Below are 14,139 nucleotides of genomic sequence, written 5' to 3' on the forward strand. Positions count from 1 at the left end.
ATCCAGGATACTTCCTCCAATGAGTCTAGGCTTCAGGGCAGAGGGTGGCAACCAGCGCAGCCACCCAGGCTCCCTTCCCTGGCGACGGGCTTCAACTGCCACGATCGAATCAGCTGGGGTTCCCCCTGGGTGCCCTGAACCCAGAGAGTCCCAACCCCCAACGAAAAGAAAAGTGAAAGAGCAATTAGGCAGATTTTCCTTGAGGAAGTGAAAATAGAGATGAAATCTGAGTAACAACTTTTAGCAACGAAATGGGAGAGGAAGAGTATTCTAGGAAGAGGTAACAGAACATGTTAAGGGTTTATATTCAGAAGATACTCAGACATCCCATTTTTCACTTCTAGTGGTTTGAATCTTTTAAAAATATATTCATGTCTCTACATGCTCAATGCTTCTTGAGCATGTGGCATATAATTATACCAGCTATGTGATGCTCTTGTCCACTAGAATCCACACTATTTCTGGGTCTGTTTCTATTGATTGATTTTTCCCCTCATCATGGGGATATTTTTCTGCTCTTTCGTATGTCTGGTAAGTCTTGGTTTTATGCAGAGAATGTAAATTTTAGATTTTGGTGGTGGTAGATATTTTTGTATTGTTAGGTGCTAGATATTTTTACATTTCTATATATTCTTGAATTTCATTGTAGGAGGCTACTAAATTACTTGTAAAGAGTATATAGCTTTACTGTCATTTCACGTTTTGTTAGGTGGAATCAAAATAGTTTTTAGGGCTAATTAGCAAGGCTGTAATGTTTTGAATTAGCAAGGCTGTAATGTTTTGAATATTCAATTCAATGGCTCTCCTATGATGAGACTTTCTGTTCTCACGGTGAGCACAAAAGCTATTTCCAGCTTTGGGTGAGCCCTAGGGCTTGCCTTCTGAGTATTTCTTTCTTTAGTTATTGATAGTTTCTTCACATACAAGTGCTGATCAGAACTCAGCCGAAGACTCAAGGATGATCCTCTGTAGATTTCTGAAGCTCTCTCTGTGTGTAAAGTCATTCCTCTCCAGTACTCTTTCCTGTGAACTACAGGACCCCAGGATCATGACCTGAGCAGAAGGCAACCACTTAACTAACTGAGCCACCCAAGTGCCCCTCTTTTCTTTTTTTAATAGATCTACATGTACTGTGAGTAAATGTGCAACCACACTGAAAGGTTAGGAATATCTGGCTTAACAGAGATTGCCATTCCTTTGGCTTAATGGAAAGCCAATTAAATTGTCCAAGAGCACACTTGGGAGGGACAGAATCATATTGGTGACTTGTGTTTCAAAAGTTTACTTCTACAAAGGTGACTGAGTGGAAGCTTAGAGGCCTTTCAAAGACTTTTATGGTAACAACTGCAAAAACTAATTGGACAGACTCAGATTTCAAAAAAAAAAATAAGATTTTAAGCATAATTCTAGTAGTATATTGATATCTAAAGATTTTACCACTATTTCAAGGTTCCTAGATGATTATACTACTAAGAAAAAAATGCTAGAAGAAAGACAAATCTCATTTTTCATAAATGTTAAGCCACTTTGATACCAAACCACTATTTAAAAAATTCCTCATCTCTTCTCAGTGACAGAAAAACCTATTTAATGAAATTTTTAAAATTATAAGAATTTTTTTTTCTTTTTCAAGTTTTTATTGAAGTTCCAGTTAGTTAACATACAGTGTAATATTAGTTTCAGGTGTAGAATTTAGTGATTCATCACTTTAATAAATATTTTTAACACATGTAACAGAATACATTGTCTAAGGCCAATAGGCCTTAGGAATAAGGAAGTAAAAATGGATCTACACCAAAGAGTGCCTAGGTGGTACATTAGGTTAAATGGCCAACTCTTGGTTTCTACTCAGGTCCTGATCTCAGGGTCATGACATCGAGCCCCCAAGTTGGGTTCCACACTCAATGCACAGTCTGCTTGAGACTCTCTCTCCCTCTGCCCCTCCCACCTGTGCTCACTCTAAAATAAATAAATAAATAAATAAATCTTTAAAAAAATAGCTACATTAAAAAAATCACTTTTTAAAAAGATTTTATTTATTTATTCATGAGAGACAGAGAGAGAGAGAGAGAGAGAGAGAGAGAAGCAGAGACATGGGCAGAGGGAGAAGCAGGCTCCATTCAGGGAGCCTGATGTGGGACTCAATCCTGGGACTCCACGATCATGCCCTGAGCCAAAGGTAGACGGTCAACCGCTGAGCCACTCAGGCATCCCCAAAAATCACTCATTTAAAAAATAATAATTCCATACCAAGAGATATATCACCATTCTATCTCAGACCTGCAGTTCCACCCTTACGTCAAGAATGCCCAACTGTCCAATCCCTTTGTTAACAGCTGAAACAATTTGTGAAATTCTTTGGATTCACCTTTTCGGGATGGTTGATAACTTTCATTAATTAGGAGGTTTGGTCCTTGAATTAATTAGTGGTTCCTTGACTTGGTTAATTTTTCCTAGTCCATCCTTAGCTGGCTCTATCGTGCAGATCTTACTTTTGCAAAAGGCCGACATAAAATTTTCTTGTAATTTTACCTTTTGTTACCAGTAATCATTTTTTCATGTATTCAATGCAGACAGAAAGTTGAAGTTTTTACATTTTTGAAGTGTTTTTCCATCTTTAAAAACCAAAACTTGGTTTCTGCTTAAATCTGTCATCTCATATGTTAATTTAAGTGGATTTAAATTTCTTATTACATAGACAATATGTGATTATTGTGACAAGATTGAAAGGTACAGATTAGGAAAAGTTAAAAGAAAAGTCACTTGTGTTACAAAGCAAAGGATAGCCACTATTCTCTTCACCTGTTACATATCTTTTGACTTTATATTCTTGCTATTTTTAAATATAAAAAGAGATACATATATATGTTGCTTTGAAATCTACTTCTTTCCCTTAACAATATGCTGTGAATATATTTCCATACTAGTATATATTATTTTCAAACATAATTTTAAATGGATGCCTAATATTCCATTGTACGAATGTGCCATACTCTTTTTCAAATGTTGCAAACACAGTTGCTACAGTTTTACAAACATGGTCACAATCACAGCTAAATGTTTGCACATATTGTGAACTATTTCCTTCAGACTAATTGGAAAATTTGTAGTAGACTCAGATGGCTTAACAGAATTGGCTCATTGCCATTTTCCTGATCATGAGAAAAAGTAAACTACTTTAGTTACTTTCCCACCTCCAGCATAGAAACAATATGACAAAATAATACTACAGTGAAACATCAGAGAGAGCCATTATGCATCTGCAAACTCTCAGCTATATTAATTAGGTTTGCATGCCCTGTGTGGCCTGTTGCACCATGCAGTCAGTTCAGAAAATATGGACTTTAATGACAAAATGACTCATGGAAACATAATATGCTTGAGTCCTTTAGAAAAAAAAAAAAAGAAAGAAAGACCTTCACTTACATAATTTTATTGGAAGAAGAGGTTATCATTTATAGAACATCTCATAGGAAAATAACAGCTTGAATTCTCCTGTGTGTTTCAGTGTTTTTTTTTTTTTTTAAGATTTTATTTTTTTTATTCGTGAGAGACACACAGAGAGAGGCAGAGAACATAGGCAGAGGAAGAGGCAGGTTCCCTGCGGGGAGTCTGATGAGGGATTCTATCCTGACCCTGGGATCACAACCTGAGCAGAAGGTAGATGCTCAATCACTGAGCCACCCAGGTGCCCCTGTTTCAGTGCTTCGTGATGAATTTTCCTGGCTAGGTCCTGACCAGAACAACCAACAAGTATGCAATAATCAGCTTACTCCTAGAGATCTCTCAGTAAAATATAGGGCAGATAAGCTAATTACTGAAATTATGGAGAAGAACCATGTGGAGACCAGGGTTACATAGTCCCTGTTAAGAGAGATAAGAGAAAGATTGGAAGGATTGGCTCAGAATTGGAAGTGTTCAGGCAGAGAACTCCTGGTTATTTCATTTTTTTTGAAGCATGTGTCCTTGACTCTTGGAAGATCAGTGGGAGCAAACAATTTAGAAAGTAAGCCACTAAATGGTGAGCTTTAGGCAATGCATTTTGAACCCATCAGATAGTATAACTGGTTTGGTAGTAATTATAAGCACACAGTGGAAAGCTAAGACTCACGTGTCCAGACTCGTCTCTGATTACAAGTTTGAGAGAGAAAATGAACAATATAATTTAAAGGCAAGGAGGGTTTCATTTCCATCTTTCATTGCCAGAAAGCTTCTCTGGATTAAAAATGTAGCAATGATACTTAAAACAGCATGTTGACATTTTAGATTTTCACTTATTTAAAAGATAAATTATGAAAATAATATGTAAATAGGTATATATATTTTATATATATATCAACATATATAATGTAGAGAAAATTAATAATATGAAATAAAACATACCAAATGGTATAGAACATGATACAATGAATACTCATATCTAGATCATCCAACTTGGGAAACAATATATTATCAATACTGCTAATGTGGTTTGTGTTTGCTCCCCACTTGTATTGTGACATATGTAAGCATCCCTAAAAATAAGTAACAATTTCGGGCATCTTTAAATTTTATTTAAATGAAATTGTACTGCATTTTATCTGTAACTTGATATTGTGTTTCCAAGAAGTAACCATATGGATAACTGAAGTACTAGACCATTTGCTTTATTCTTGAATAGTCTCATACACCAAAATAAAATATATTAATTCATTCCATTGTTAGACATTTAGCTCATTTCAAATTCCTTGCTAATATATCCACTGCTGGTATCAGCTGTCCTCTATGTGTACGGTTTTGAGGGGGCCTGTGGGAGACATTTCCTGGGTGGAATTCCTGAGTTATAAGGTGCATGAATTTCCAACCCAACTAGATTTTGGCAGATTGGACTTAAAATGTTTTTTTTCCCCAGGTAAACTTCAATCAGCAGTGGGTAAGACCTCTATAATTCCACATTTTTGGTAACACTTGGCATTGTCAGGGTTTTCAACAATTGCCATTCTGAGTAGTATGAAATGATGTAGTGGTTGTAATTTGTGCCTTTATTTCTAGGTAGTATATGTATAGATATATATTTTTAAAACTGGTTTTTAGAGGGGACTTGGGTGGCTCAGAGACCGATTTCAGCTGAGGTCATGATGCCATAGGTCTGAGATTGAGCCCTGTGGGGGCCTCTGTGCTCAGCAGGGAATCTTGAGATTTGCTCCTTCCGCCCCTCCCCCCATTCACATGCAAGCTCACATGCTCTCTCTCTCTCAAATAAATAAATATATCTTTTTAAAAAAAGACTATTTTTAGAGCAGTTTTAGGTTCCCAAAAATTTGTGCAGAAGTTACAGAGATTTCTCATATGTCCTCTACCCACACATATGTATAGGTTCCCCTATTGTTAATATCATCTCCCAGAGAGGTACATTTTTTATGACTGATGAACCTACACTAATAAATCGTAATCACCCAAAGTCCATAGTTTACATTAGATTTACTCCTGATATCACACATTCTATGGGTTTGGACAAATGTATAATGACATGAAACCATCATTATAGTATCATGCAGAGTATTTCCACTGCCCTAAAAATTCTTTGCCTATTCAGACACTCACTTTGCCTATTCAGACAACTCCTGGCAACTACTGATCCTTTTACTACCTCTCCACTGATTTGCATTTTCTAGACTGCCATGTATTTGGAATCATATAGTACGAGGCCTTTTCAGATTGCCTTTTTTCACTTAGTGATATGCCTCTAAGGTTCTTTCATGTTGTTTCATGGTTTGATAGCTCGTCTTTGTAATGCTCAATAATATTCAATTGTTATGTGTACCACAGTTTATTTATTCATTCACTTACTGAAGGGCATCTTGGTTGCTTCCAAATTTTAGCAACTATGAATAAATCTGTTATCAACATCTGCTGCAGGTTTTTATGTGGACACAAATTTACAACTTCTTTGGGTAAATATCAGAAAGCGTGATTGTTAAATAGTACACCAAGAGTATACTTACTTGAATATATTTTTTCCTATGTTTATTGGTCATTTGGGTTCAGGTTTCTAGTTTGTGACTTGCATACAAAAACCCTTTGTATATTTTTCCATTAAATTATTTCTTTTCACTTATTAACTTCTTTATATTTTAGCATACTAAACTTCTACTGTTCATAAACATCTTCCCCAGCCTTTGGCTTTTCTTTTAATTTTGTAATGGGTTAATTTTGGCAATGAACTTTTTTTAATGTATCATTTTTAATTGATTGTTTTCTTTGTTTAAGGAATTCTTGTTGATGTGGAGATTTCAAAGATAACCTATGTTTTCTTCAAAAAGTCTCTAAGATTTGCTTTTCATGTGAATATTATATATCTTCATATGACATTTTACTCTCCAAAAGCATTTTATCTTAGTATCTGTTTTGTTTAACATTAATATAACTTTAGGGTTTTTTTAGTTAGTACATCTTTTTCTATGTGTGTCATACATACTTTTTTCCTATGCTTTTGCTTTTTAAAAAACGTATAGCTGTGTATCTTTTTCTATGCTTTACATTTTATTTTTCTGATTCATTTTGTTTATATGCATCTTTTAAAGATTTTATTTATTTGAGAGAGAGACAGAATGAGTAGGAGGAAAGGCAGAAGCAGATTCCCTGCTGAGCAGGGAGCCCAAAACAGGACTGGATCCCAGGACCCTGTAAGCATGACCTGAGCCAAAGGCAGACGCTTAAATTACTGAGCCACCCAGATGCCCCTACATGTATCTTTTAGAAACAGTATGTAGTTGGCTTTCAAAAAAGTTCCAGTATGAAAATCTTTGTCCTCTGACAGATTTAGTCCATTGATTTTTATTATGGTGATGCACATATATTGAATTTTCTTGAAATGTGTATTTTAAGAATATGCCTTTTTGAAATTTCTTTTTAAGATTATTATTTATTTATTTGATGTAGAGCAAATGCATGAGCTGAGGGGAGGGGCAAAGGGAAAGGGAGGAGCAAACACCCTGCTGAGCAGAGAGCCCTGCCTCTGGCTTGATTCCAGGACCCTAAGATCAGGCCCCCCCAGAATATGCCTTTTTTCTTTTTTCCTTACTGCTCATACAATAGTGAGCTTTTTAAGTTCAATTTCCCTGGTTAAAAGATGCATACTTTATTTTAGCTCTTTGATGATTACCTTTAAAATTTCAACACAGAGGGATGTCCAGGTGACTAGGTCAGTTAAGTGTTTGCCTTGAGCTCAGGTCATGACCCCAGGGTCCTGGGATCATCAGGTTCAGTGGGAGCCTACTTCTCCCTCTACCTGCAGATCCTCCTGCTTGTGCTCTCTCTCTCTAATGAATAAATAAATAAAATCTTGAAAAAAAAATTTCAACACAGATAGTTGACCTAACACAAAGTTAATCCTAAACAAAACAAGAAATTTGGAACACTAAGGATCACCAGCTCAAGTCAGTTATATTCTAGTTTCCTCTTTCCTTCTAGTTTTTGGTTGCTGGTGATTTACTTTTTTCATAGTTTATCTTTGTATTGTAAAGAATATTTGTTAATATTTTTTTCTGCATTTCTAGGTATTTTTAGCATCCATCTTCTTCTTCTTTTTTTTTTTTTTTCTCCTCTCTCCTGGGTAGGTTAAGTACAGTATACCAGAGACAAAGTCAAGTTTGAATTTCAGGTCCCTGATGCCCAACAATGGGCATCCTTTTCATAAGGACTGACAGCTCTGTGGGGCTGGAGAAGAACATGAAGCAGTAAGCTTCAGAGGCATAGGGGTTGCCCACAGGGATGAGAGAAGCCCAGAGAGATTCTGGGACAGTGCTGACGGTACTTCTACTTCACAGTTCTACCTAAGCCTGACCTCGCCCACAGTTTTATCAAGTGCTATCTATTTCTCCTAAGAAGCAAACCCACTAACTGACTTAGAAAATAATGGGTTATTTTTTTCCTTTGGAGTTCAGAGTTTTCTCTAGGGAGAGTGAGGGAGGAAAAGTTTATCTTCTGTGACTGCTAGGAAAGCTCTATGTCCCTTCATAGTAAGGAAAGGTTTTTTTGATACTTCAAAAGTAGAGCCCTTGGGGCCCTGCTGGGGACCAGCATGGTAGTTGCTATGAGAGTGAAATTACAATAGATGCCTTGTTCAGAAAATCTAGCAAGTTGAATCTCCTGGAGCTAAGTCTTTATCCTTTATGTGTTTCAGCTCAGGGAATGATTGCAATGGGAGCCTTATTAGAACTTCATAAAGGTTTGCCTACCTTGAGATGAAGTAGATCTGCCAAGCCCACTCCCTGCTTGCATAAGATGCAATTTGAGGTAACAGTTGCTGGCTGGTGGTATTTCTTTCTTTTTTTTTTTTAAAGATGTTATTTATTTATTCATGAGAGACACAGAGAGAGAAGCAGAGACACAGGCAGAGGGAGTTTGAAACAGGCTCCTCACAGGGACCCCAATGTGGGACTTGATTCCCAGACCCCGGGATCATTCCCTGAGCCGAAAGCAGATGCTCAACCACTGAGCCACCCAGGCATCCCTGGTGGTATTTCTTTATTTGGTGTCTTAACACCTGCTCTGTCTTCTGTCCCCTAAGTGTATTATTTTGGTGCTTAGGATAGATATGGGAAGTGTGTGCTAGCTAAGTAATTAGTTTAGAATCCGTCCTGGGTCCCCTGGGGTCTTTCCCAGCTGAGTCTTCCTTCTTATGACGACTTTGGGAACTCATTAGAGATTCATAGGGAGTAGGAGACACTGAGGAAAAGAATTCATAGAGCACTGGAGAAATCCTGAGGATATAGGGTTTGGGACTGGTGGGACCAGAAAAGGACAGGAGAAACAGAAATATTTGGAGCAGTCACCTCAATTCATATTGGCATGACCAAAAGAAGGAGCTCCTGCCTTCTACATAGATTTTGAGCAACTTGGAAGAGTGGAATGATCCATACTTGCATCTGCAGTGAGTAGGTGTCTGACCAACTAAGTGTTCAATCAGACCTAAATTGGAAGAAACATTTACAGCTCACCCTTCAGAAGGTCAAAGAATAAACAGAAATTAGATAGCTTTTACTTTCATTTTTTCCACTTGTGACAGCCACTGGTGAAAAAAGAAAACAAATAAAATAGGAACCTGTACTTTAATAGTCTTTTTGAGATTGCTGTTTTGCATTCTATGTAGAAGTTTTTTACACTGGAAATATATTTACAAATGATTCAGGAACTTGTAAGTGATAATACTTTAACTTTAACATTGCTATATCTCTACTTGCTTGCTTCTTTTGTCTCTCACACACTGTATATGATTAAGATTTATGAAAGCAGTGACTTTTTTTGGGAGGAGAGATTGGTTAGAGCCAGGAAATGACTCTCAGGATGATTCTTCAGAAGCTGTGCTCCAAAAGAGTTACATGTTTAATCATCCTAGCACATCACCAGACTCCAAAGGGAGAGTGGGATTTAGCCACCAAATCTCAGGACACAGGAGTGACTTCTTGATTTTACTGTCTATCACTCCAGAAAATAAGTATCTGGACCTCATCCAAGTGGTTATGCATACTCAAAACACAGAAGGGTTTAGAATGATATGGAATTGCTGAAACACAAATTAGAGATATTTGCGTTATATCACAGAGAATAATTCCAAATATTTTACCAAATGTTCCTGTTTTTGAATGGCCTTGGAACTAGGAATTGTTTTTATATTTTAAAATGGTTAAAAATTTTTAAAAGAAAAAGATTTCATGACAGATGAAATTTATTTAAAAGTCTAGTTTTGGGTTTAAATAAAGTTTTATTGGAACAATGCCACATTCACTTACTATCTATGGTTGCTTTCACACCACATCAGAGTTCAGGTTCTGGTAGAGATGATAGGGCCTGCAAAGCCTAGAATACTTACTTTCTGGCTCTTTAGAAGAAAAAATTGATGTTCCCTGCTTTATGCCTTTGACAAAGAGAATCCTGTTCCAGGGATCACCATAAATCAGAGACAGGAGTCCTAACTTTTGTTCTTTATTTGTATATCAATGCATATAAGATGGTCTTCCCTCTGATCTCTGTACAGCCAGGAGCATAGCTGGAGTAACCATCTATAACATTTTCTGATATTTTAGATGAGAAGTCACAGGAAGATCCCAAATGTGTCCAATCCGTATGTATATGAACACCTATACATAGAAGATGGACCGAAGAACGAAGAAGCCCGTTTCCTGCAGGGCACTGTATCTGGTCCAACAGAGTCATCATAAAATTCTAACCTGAATGTTGTATGTACAGGATATTAGCTCTGTGGCCTTCTATTTGGTCTCCTTTTTTTTTTTTTTTTTTTTTTTTAACACCTTTATGTTCTTTAAATAGCCAGGCCATAGTTTGGAATGTTCATAAGGCATGTAAATAATAGGTTTCCCCCACACACACACACAATTGAGGATGGAATTTGCATGTCTTTAAGATTATTTAAAGGGTTTCACTAGGTTACTGGGACATTCAAATTAAAAAAAAAAAAAAACTTCTGGCACCGTGACATGTCCTGATCCTCTGGAGTTATATTCCAGGGGTCTGAAATTTTACCTTCCTATTCTCTGCGCTCTGTGAAACCAAGAGTGCTTGCTTCTGCTTCACAGCAGCAGAGACAATGATTAATAATCTGTGATTAACATTCCACTGGTCTGAGAGTAAGGGGGACAGAGTTGAATCCCATTTCTGCCTGCAGCTAATTTTGCAGCTTTAAGATCCTCATTTAAATTTTATTGGCTCCAGTTTTAAAAAATTACAAACCAGTGTAGTTTGACTAGATGACCTTGATGCCTCCAAAGCATGATGCTATTCTTTTAACTTATTGAGAATTGCCTCTTCCTTGAGTGAATTGACTCCAAATACCTAGATTTTTTTCTATAAGTTATATACCTGCTGCCTATCTGGAGTTGGGTGAATTTGTTTTGCTATTAACATAATTAAAGTATTGAATAGCGTGATTAAAGTATGGTAGCAATATATTGTCCACTACATTTAAAAAAGAACTCGGGCAATCCCAGGGGTGCAGCGGTTTAGCGCTGCCTGCAGCCCGGGATGTGATCCTGAAGACCTGGGATTGAGTCTGACCTTGGGCACCCTGCATGGAGCCTGCTTCTCCCTCTGCCCCCCACCCCCCGTGTCTCTATGAATAAGTAAATTTAAAAAATCTTTAAAAAAGAAGTCATCAGTCTTAGTGCCAGTTAATAATGCTATGGAACACAAAAGCAATAATAATAAACTAAGCCATATAAAAAATAAATAGGCCATATATGATAAATAGCTCTGTATACAGAAAGTAAGAACATTCTGATGGTGAAGATGTGGAGAAGTGGGAAAAAAAAATCTCTAGGCATTTTATTAAAAATCCAGCCAAATCCAATCTTCTTTCTCCCAGCAAAACAAACAACTTCTCAAACTTCCATCTTCTTCCATGTCACCATGTTTCAGGGTCAGAGCAGTAGTATTTGCTGACTATTAAAAGCACACCATTTGTCATTTCAACCCTCTCCAGACTTTGTCTGTAATGAAAAAGGCAGTAGGATGAAAAGAGAAGAGCCAGAAGCAACCAATAGAGAAGAGAAGAGATCAAAGAAGATGACAGGGAAAGAAAGGAGAAAACTACGTTTAAATTTCAAGTTAATGATAGCATTCTAAGTCCACTGCACATTTTTGTTTTGTCTTTGAAAAAGAATCTTTGACTTCATGAGACACTTTCTGAAAGTGTTTGGTTCTTCATGACCCAACTGAAGACCATTGACTTCAAGATTGACTACAAATACCCAAAAATAAGAAAGTTTTATTTGATGTTTACTATGACAGACACATTTCATCTCAAAGATATTTATTTTTTAATGGTAAGCTTGGACTGCCTGTTGTCTTTTCACATAGTTCACTGGTGAGCAGCCAGATAGTTGAGGATAATTTCTGCTTTTCTACAGCTTGAAGATTGAATCAGAAAAAGGAGCATATAGTTTAGTTTCGAAAGGAAACATTTTTAAAACCAAATCATCTGGAGGATGATTCATTATCTTTACCCAAATTATATATCATTTCTTTTTATTCCTTTTTTTATATAAATACTTACTCTAGAGAAGTGACACTTAGCCATCTCACAGTCATAAGATCGCCTCTGTCAAAATCCCCAAACAGGGGCTCCATTTTGATGAATTCGTTGTGGTTTTTATTAGTATTCATTAGGAGACTTTGATAATTTGCTGGCAGGATATGAAATATTGTTACTTTGTTCTCACTTGCCAATCAAGGCAAGTTTGAATGCCTAGAATCAGCATTTTGTTTTGGAAAGAAGACTGATTCAAGATCTAATGCAAGACTCACCAACAATGAATAGAATGAGTCACCAATCTGTGCCTTAGTACTCTCCTCTAAAATGAGGGCAGTGGACACAACTTAGCATTTCCGTCTTCAAAATTTTATGATTAGGGTAAAATCCGGAGAGAAGTGAGATAGTGCTTGAGTTGAATTATTAAAACGAAATCCTCCTGTTTAGAATCTCAAATACTGTGAGGATAGAGCTATCCATGACTGTCAGCTGATAGCGCATTATTGCCATGCGAGGTAAGCAAAATACTACCAACTTATTTAACTTCTTGGAACAAGGGTTTGCAGTAGTTGTCAAAGACTAAAAGTTAAGTAAATCATGGTCCCTGTCTGTGAGCAAGTATGGAGATGTTTGCAGGTGAATATGTAAAGTGAATTCAACTATTATGTAGTAGTAAATAAAGAGTAGGTAGTCGAACAAATGGATTCAGAGATTTAAACTATTTGCTGATTGTGCTAGTTTCTTATTGCTGTTGTAACGAATTGCCACAAACATAGTGGTTTAACACATTGCCGATTTATCTTATCATTCCAAAGATTGGAGTTAAAATGGGTTTCGATTGGGCTAAAATCAAAGGTTTGGTAGGACTGTGTTCCTCTTCTGGAGGCTTTAGGAGATACTTCATTTTCTTGCTCTTTCCATCTGCATTCCTTGTCTTCTGGCCCTCTTCCACCTTCAAAGCCAGCAATAGCCAGTGGAGTTTATCTCGTATCATATCATTCCAATACTCACTATTTTGACTCCCTCATCCATTCATAAGGTCAGCCTAGAAAATATGGAATAGTCTTCCATGTCATAGTCAACCTACTAGCCATCTTAATTGGATCTTTAAGTTTAATTCCCCATTGCCAGGTAAATAACATATTACAGAATCTGGGAATTAGCATATAGACATCTTTGGATTAGTAGATGGACATTATTCAGCCTATCTGATGGAATGATAAGTATTGACCTTCTATCTAGCTCTGATGAGTAATTCCAGTTAATCTTACTCATGCTACACTTAAGAACATGCATTCTCTTCCATAACTCATATCTTCACAAGTCTGATATGAGTCTTTGAGAATTCATTCAGGACACAGAGGACTGGGTTAGAACATCTCTGGCACTGTTCCTATGGGAGCTGTGAACATGTACCCCCCTTGCCCATGCTTAATTCTGGTTAATTCTGACCATGTGTTGTTTCAGTTTGTACATCTCCAAGGAAATAGTGTTTTATTAGTACCATCTGTTTCTTATAGACCATGAATCATCAATTGGCTCCCAGGACCCTAAGGCCTTAGATACTTTAGTACTAATTCACAGATCTTTGATGGTATCATTATGAAAAAATTCCAAAATGTCTTTTTTTTTTTTTTTTGGATCAAGACAGAGCTATAGTTAAAACTCATTAATGCCCTTCAATATTAAATATAATTCTTGCTTCTAAATAGAATGATGCTAAGAGAAGATGACAATTAGTCTATATTGCTGTAGGAAGGTGACTCCTTATCAGAAAATTTCTAAATTATTCTTCTAGATTCTTACTTCCAAAATCAAGCTCAATATTTTAGAACTAATAGGAACTGAAGTTAAAGAATACAATCATAGTAGGCATATAGGCCTTACCACATCATCCTAAAGAATGAAAACAAAATCGAATTGTTAGGGTGCTATATATGAGATTACTCAGTTCTTTTCAAATAAGAAAAGAACATGGTCTCCCAATGTTTCCTTTAGCCTATAAATGCTGGAACCAGAGCCAAGATTGCTGATTCCTTGATTCTTTTATATCTTTAAGGTAGATCAGCAGAGTAGCTTCTACCCTAAAGCCTTATTAGGAATGAAGACAC

General features: G+C 36.6%; 1 long non-coding RNA gene across 1 annotated transcript; it reads left to right on the forward strand.

Annotated features, from left to right (window-relative positions):
* The first annotated feature begins 86 nt into the window (after positions 1-86).
* LOC111092436 lies at positions 87-10,971 on the forward strand. Its single transcript, XR_005378589.1, has 3 exons — positions 87-280; positions 8,165-8,277; positions 10,068-10,971. It is a non-coding gene; the product is annotated as an uncharacterized LOC111092436 (long non-coding RNA).
* Positions 10,972-14,139: the final 3,168 nt, after the last annotated feature.

The sequence above is a fragment of the Canis lupus genome, chromosome 25 (genome assembly GCF_011100685.1).
Source record: "Canis lupus familiaris isolate Mischka breed German Shepherd chromosome 25, alternate assembly UU_Cfam_GSD_1.0, whole genome shotgun sequence".
NCBI classification, from domain to species: Eukaryota; Metazoa; Chordata; class Mammalia; order Carnivora; family Canidae; genus Canis; species Canis lupus.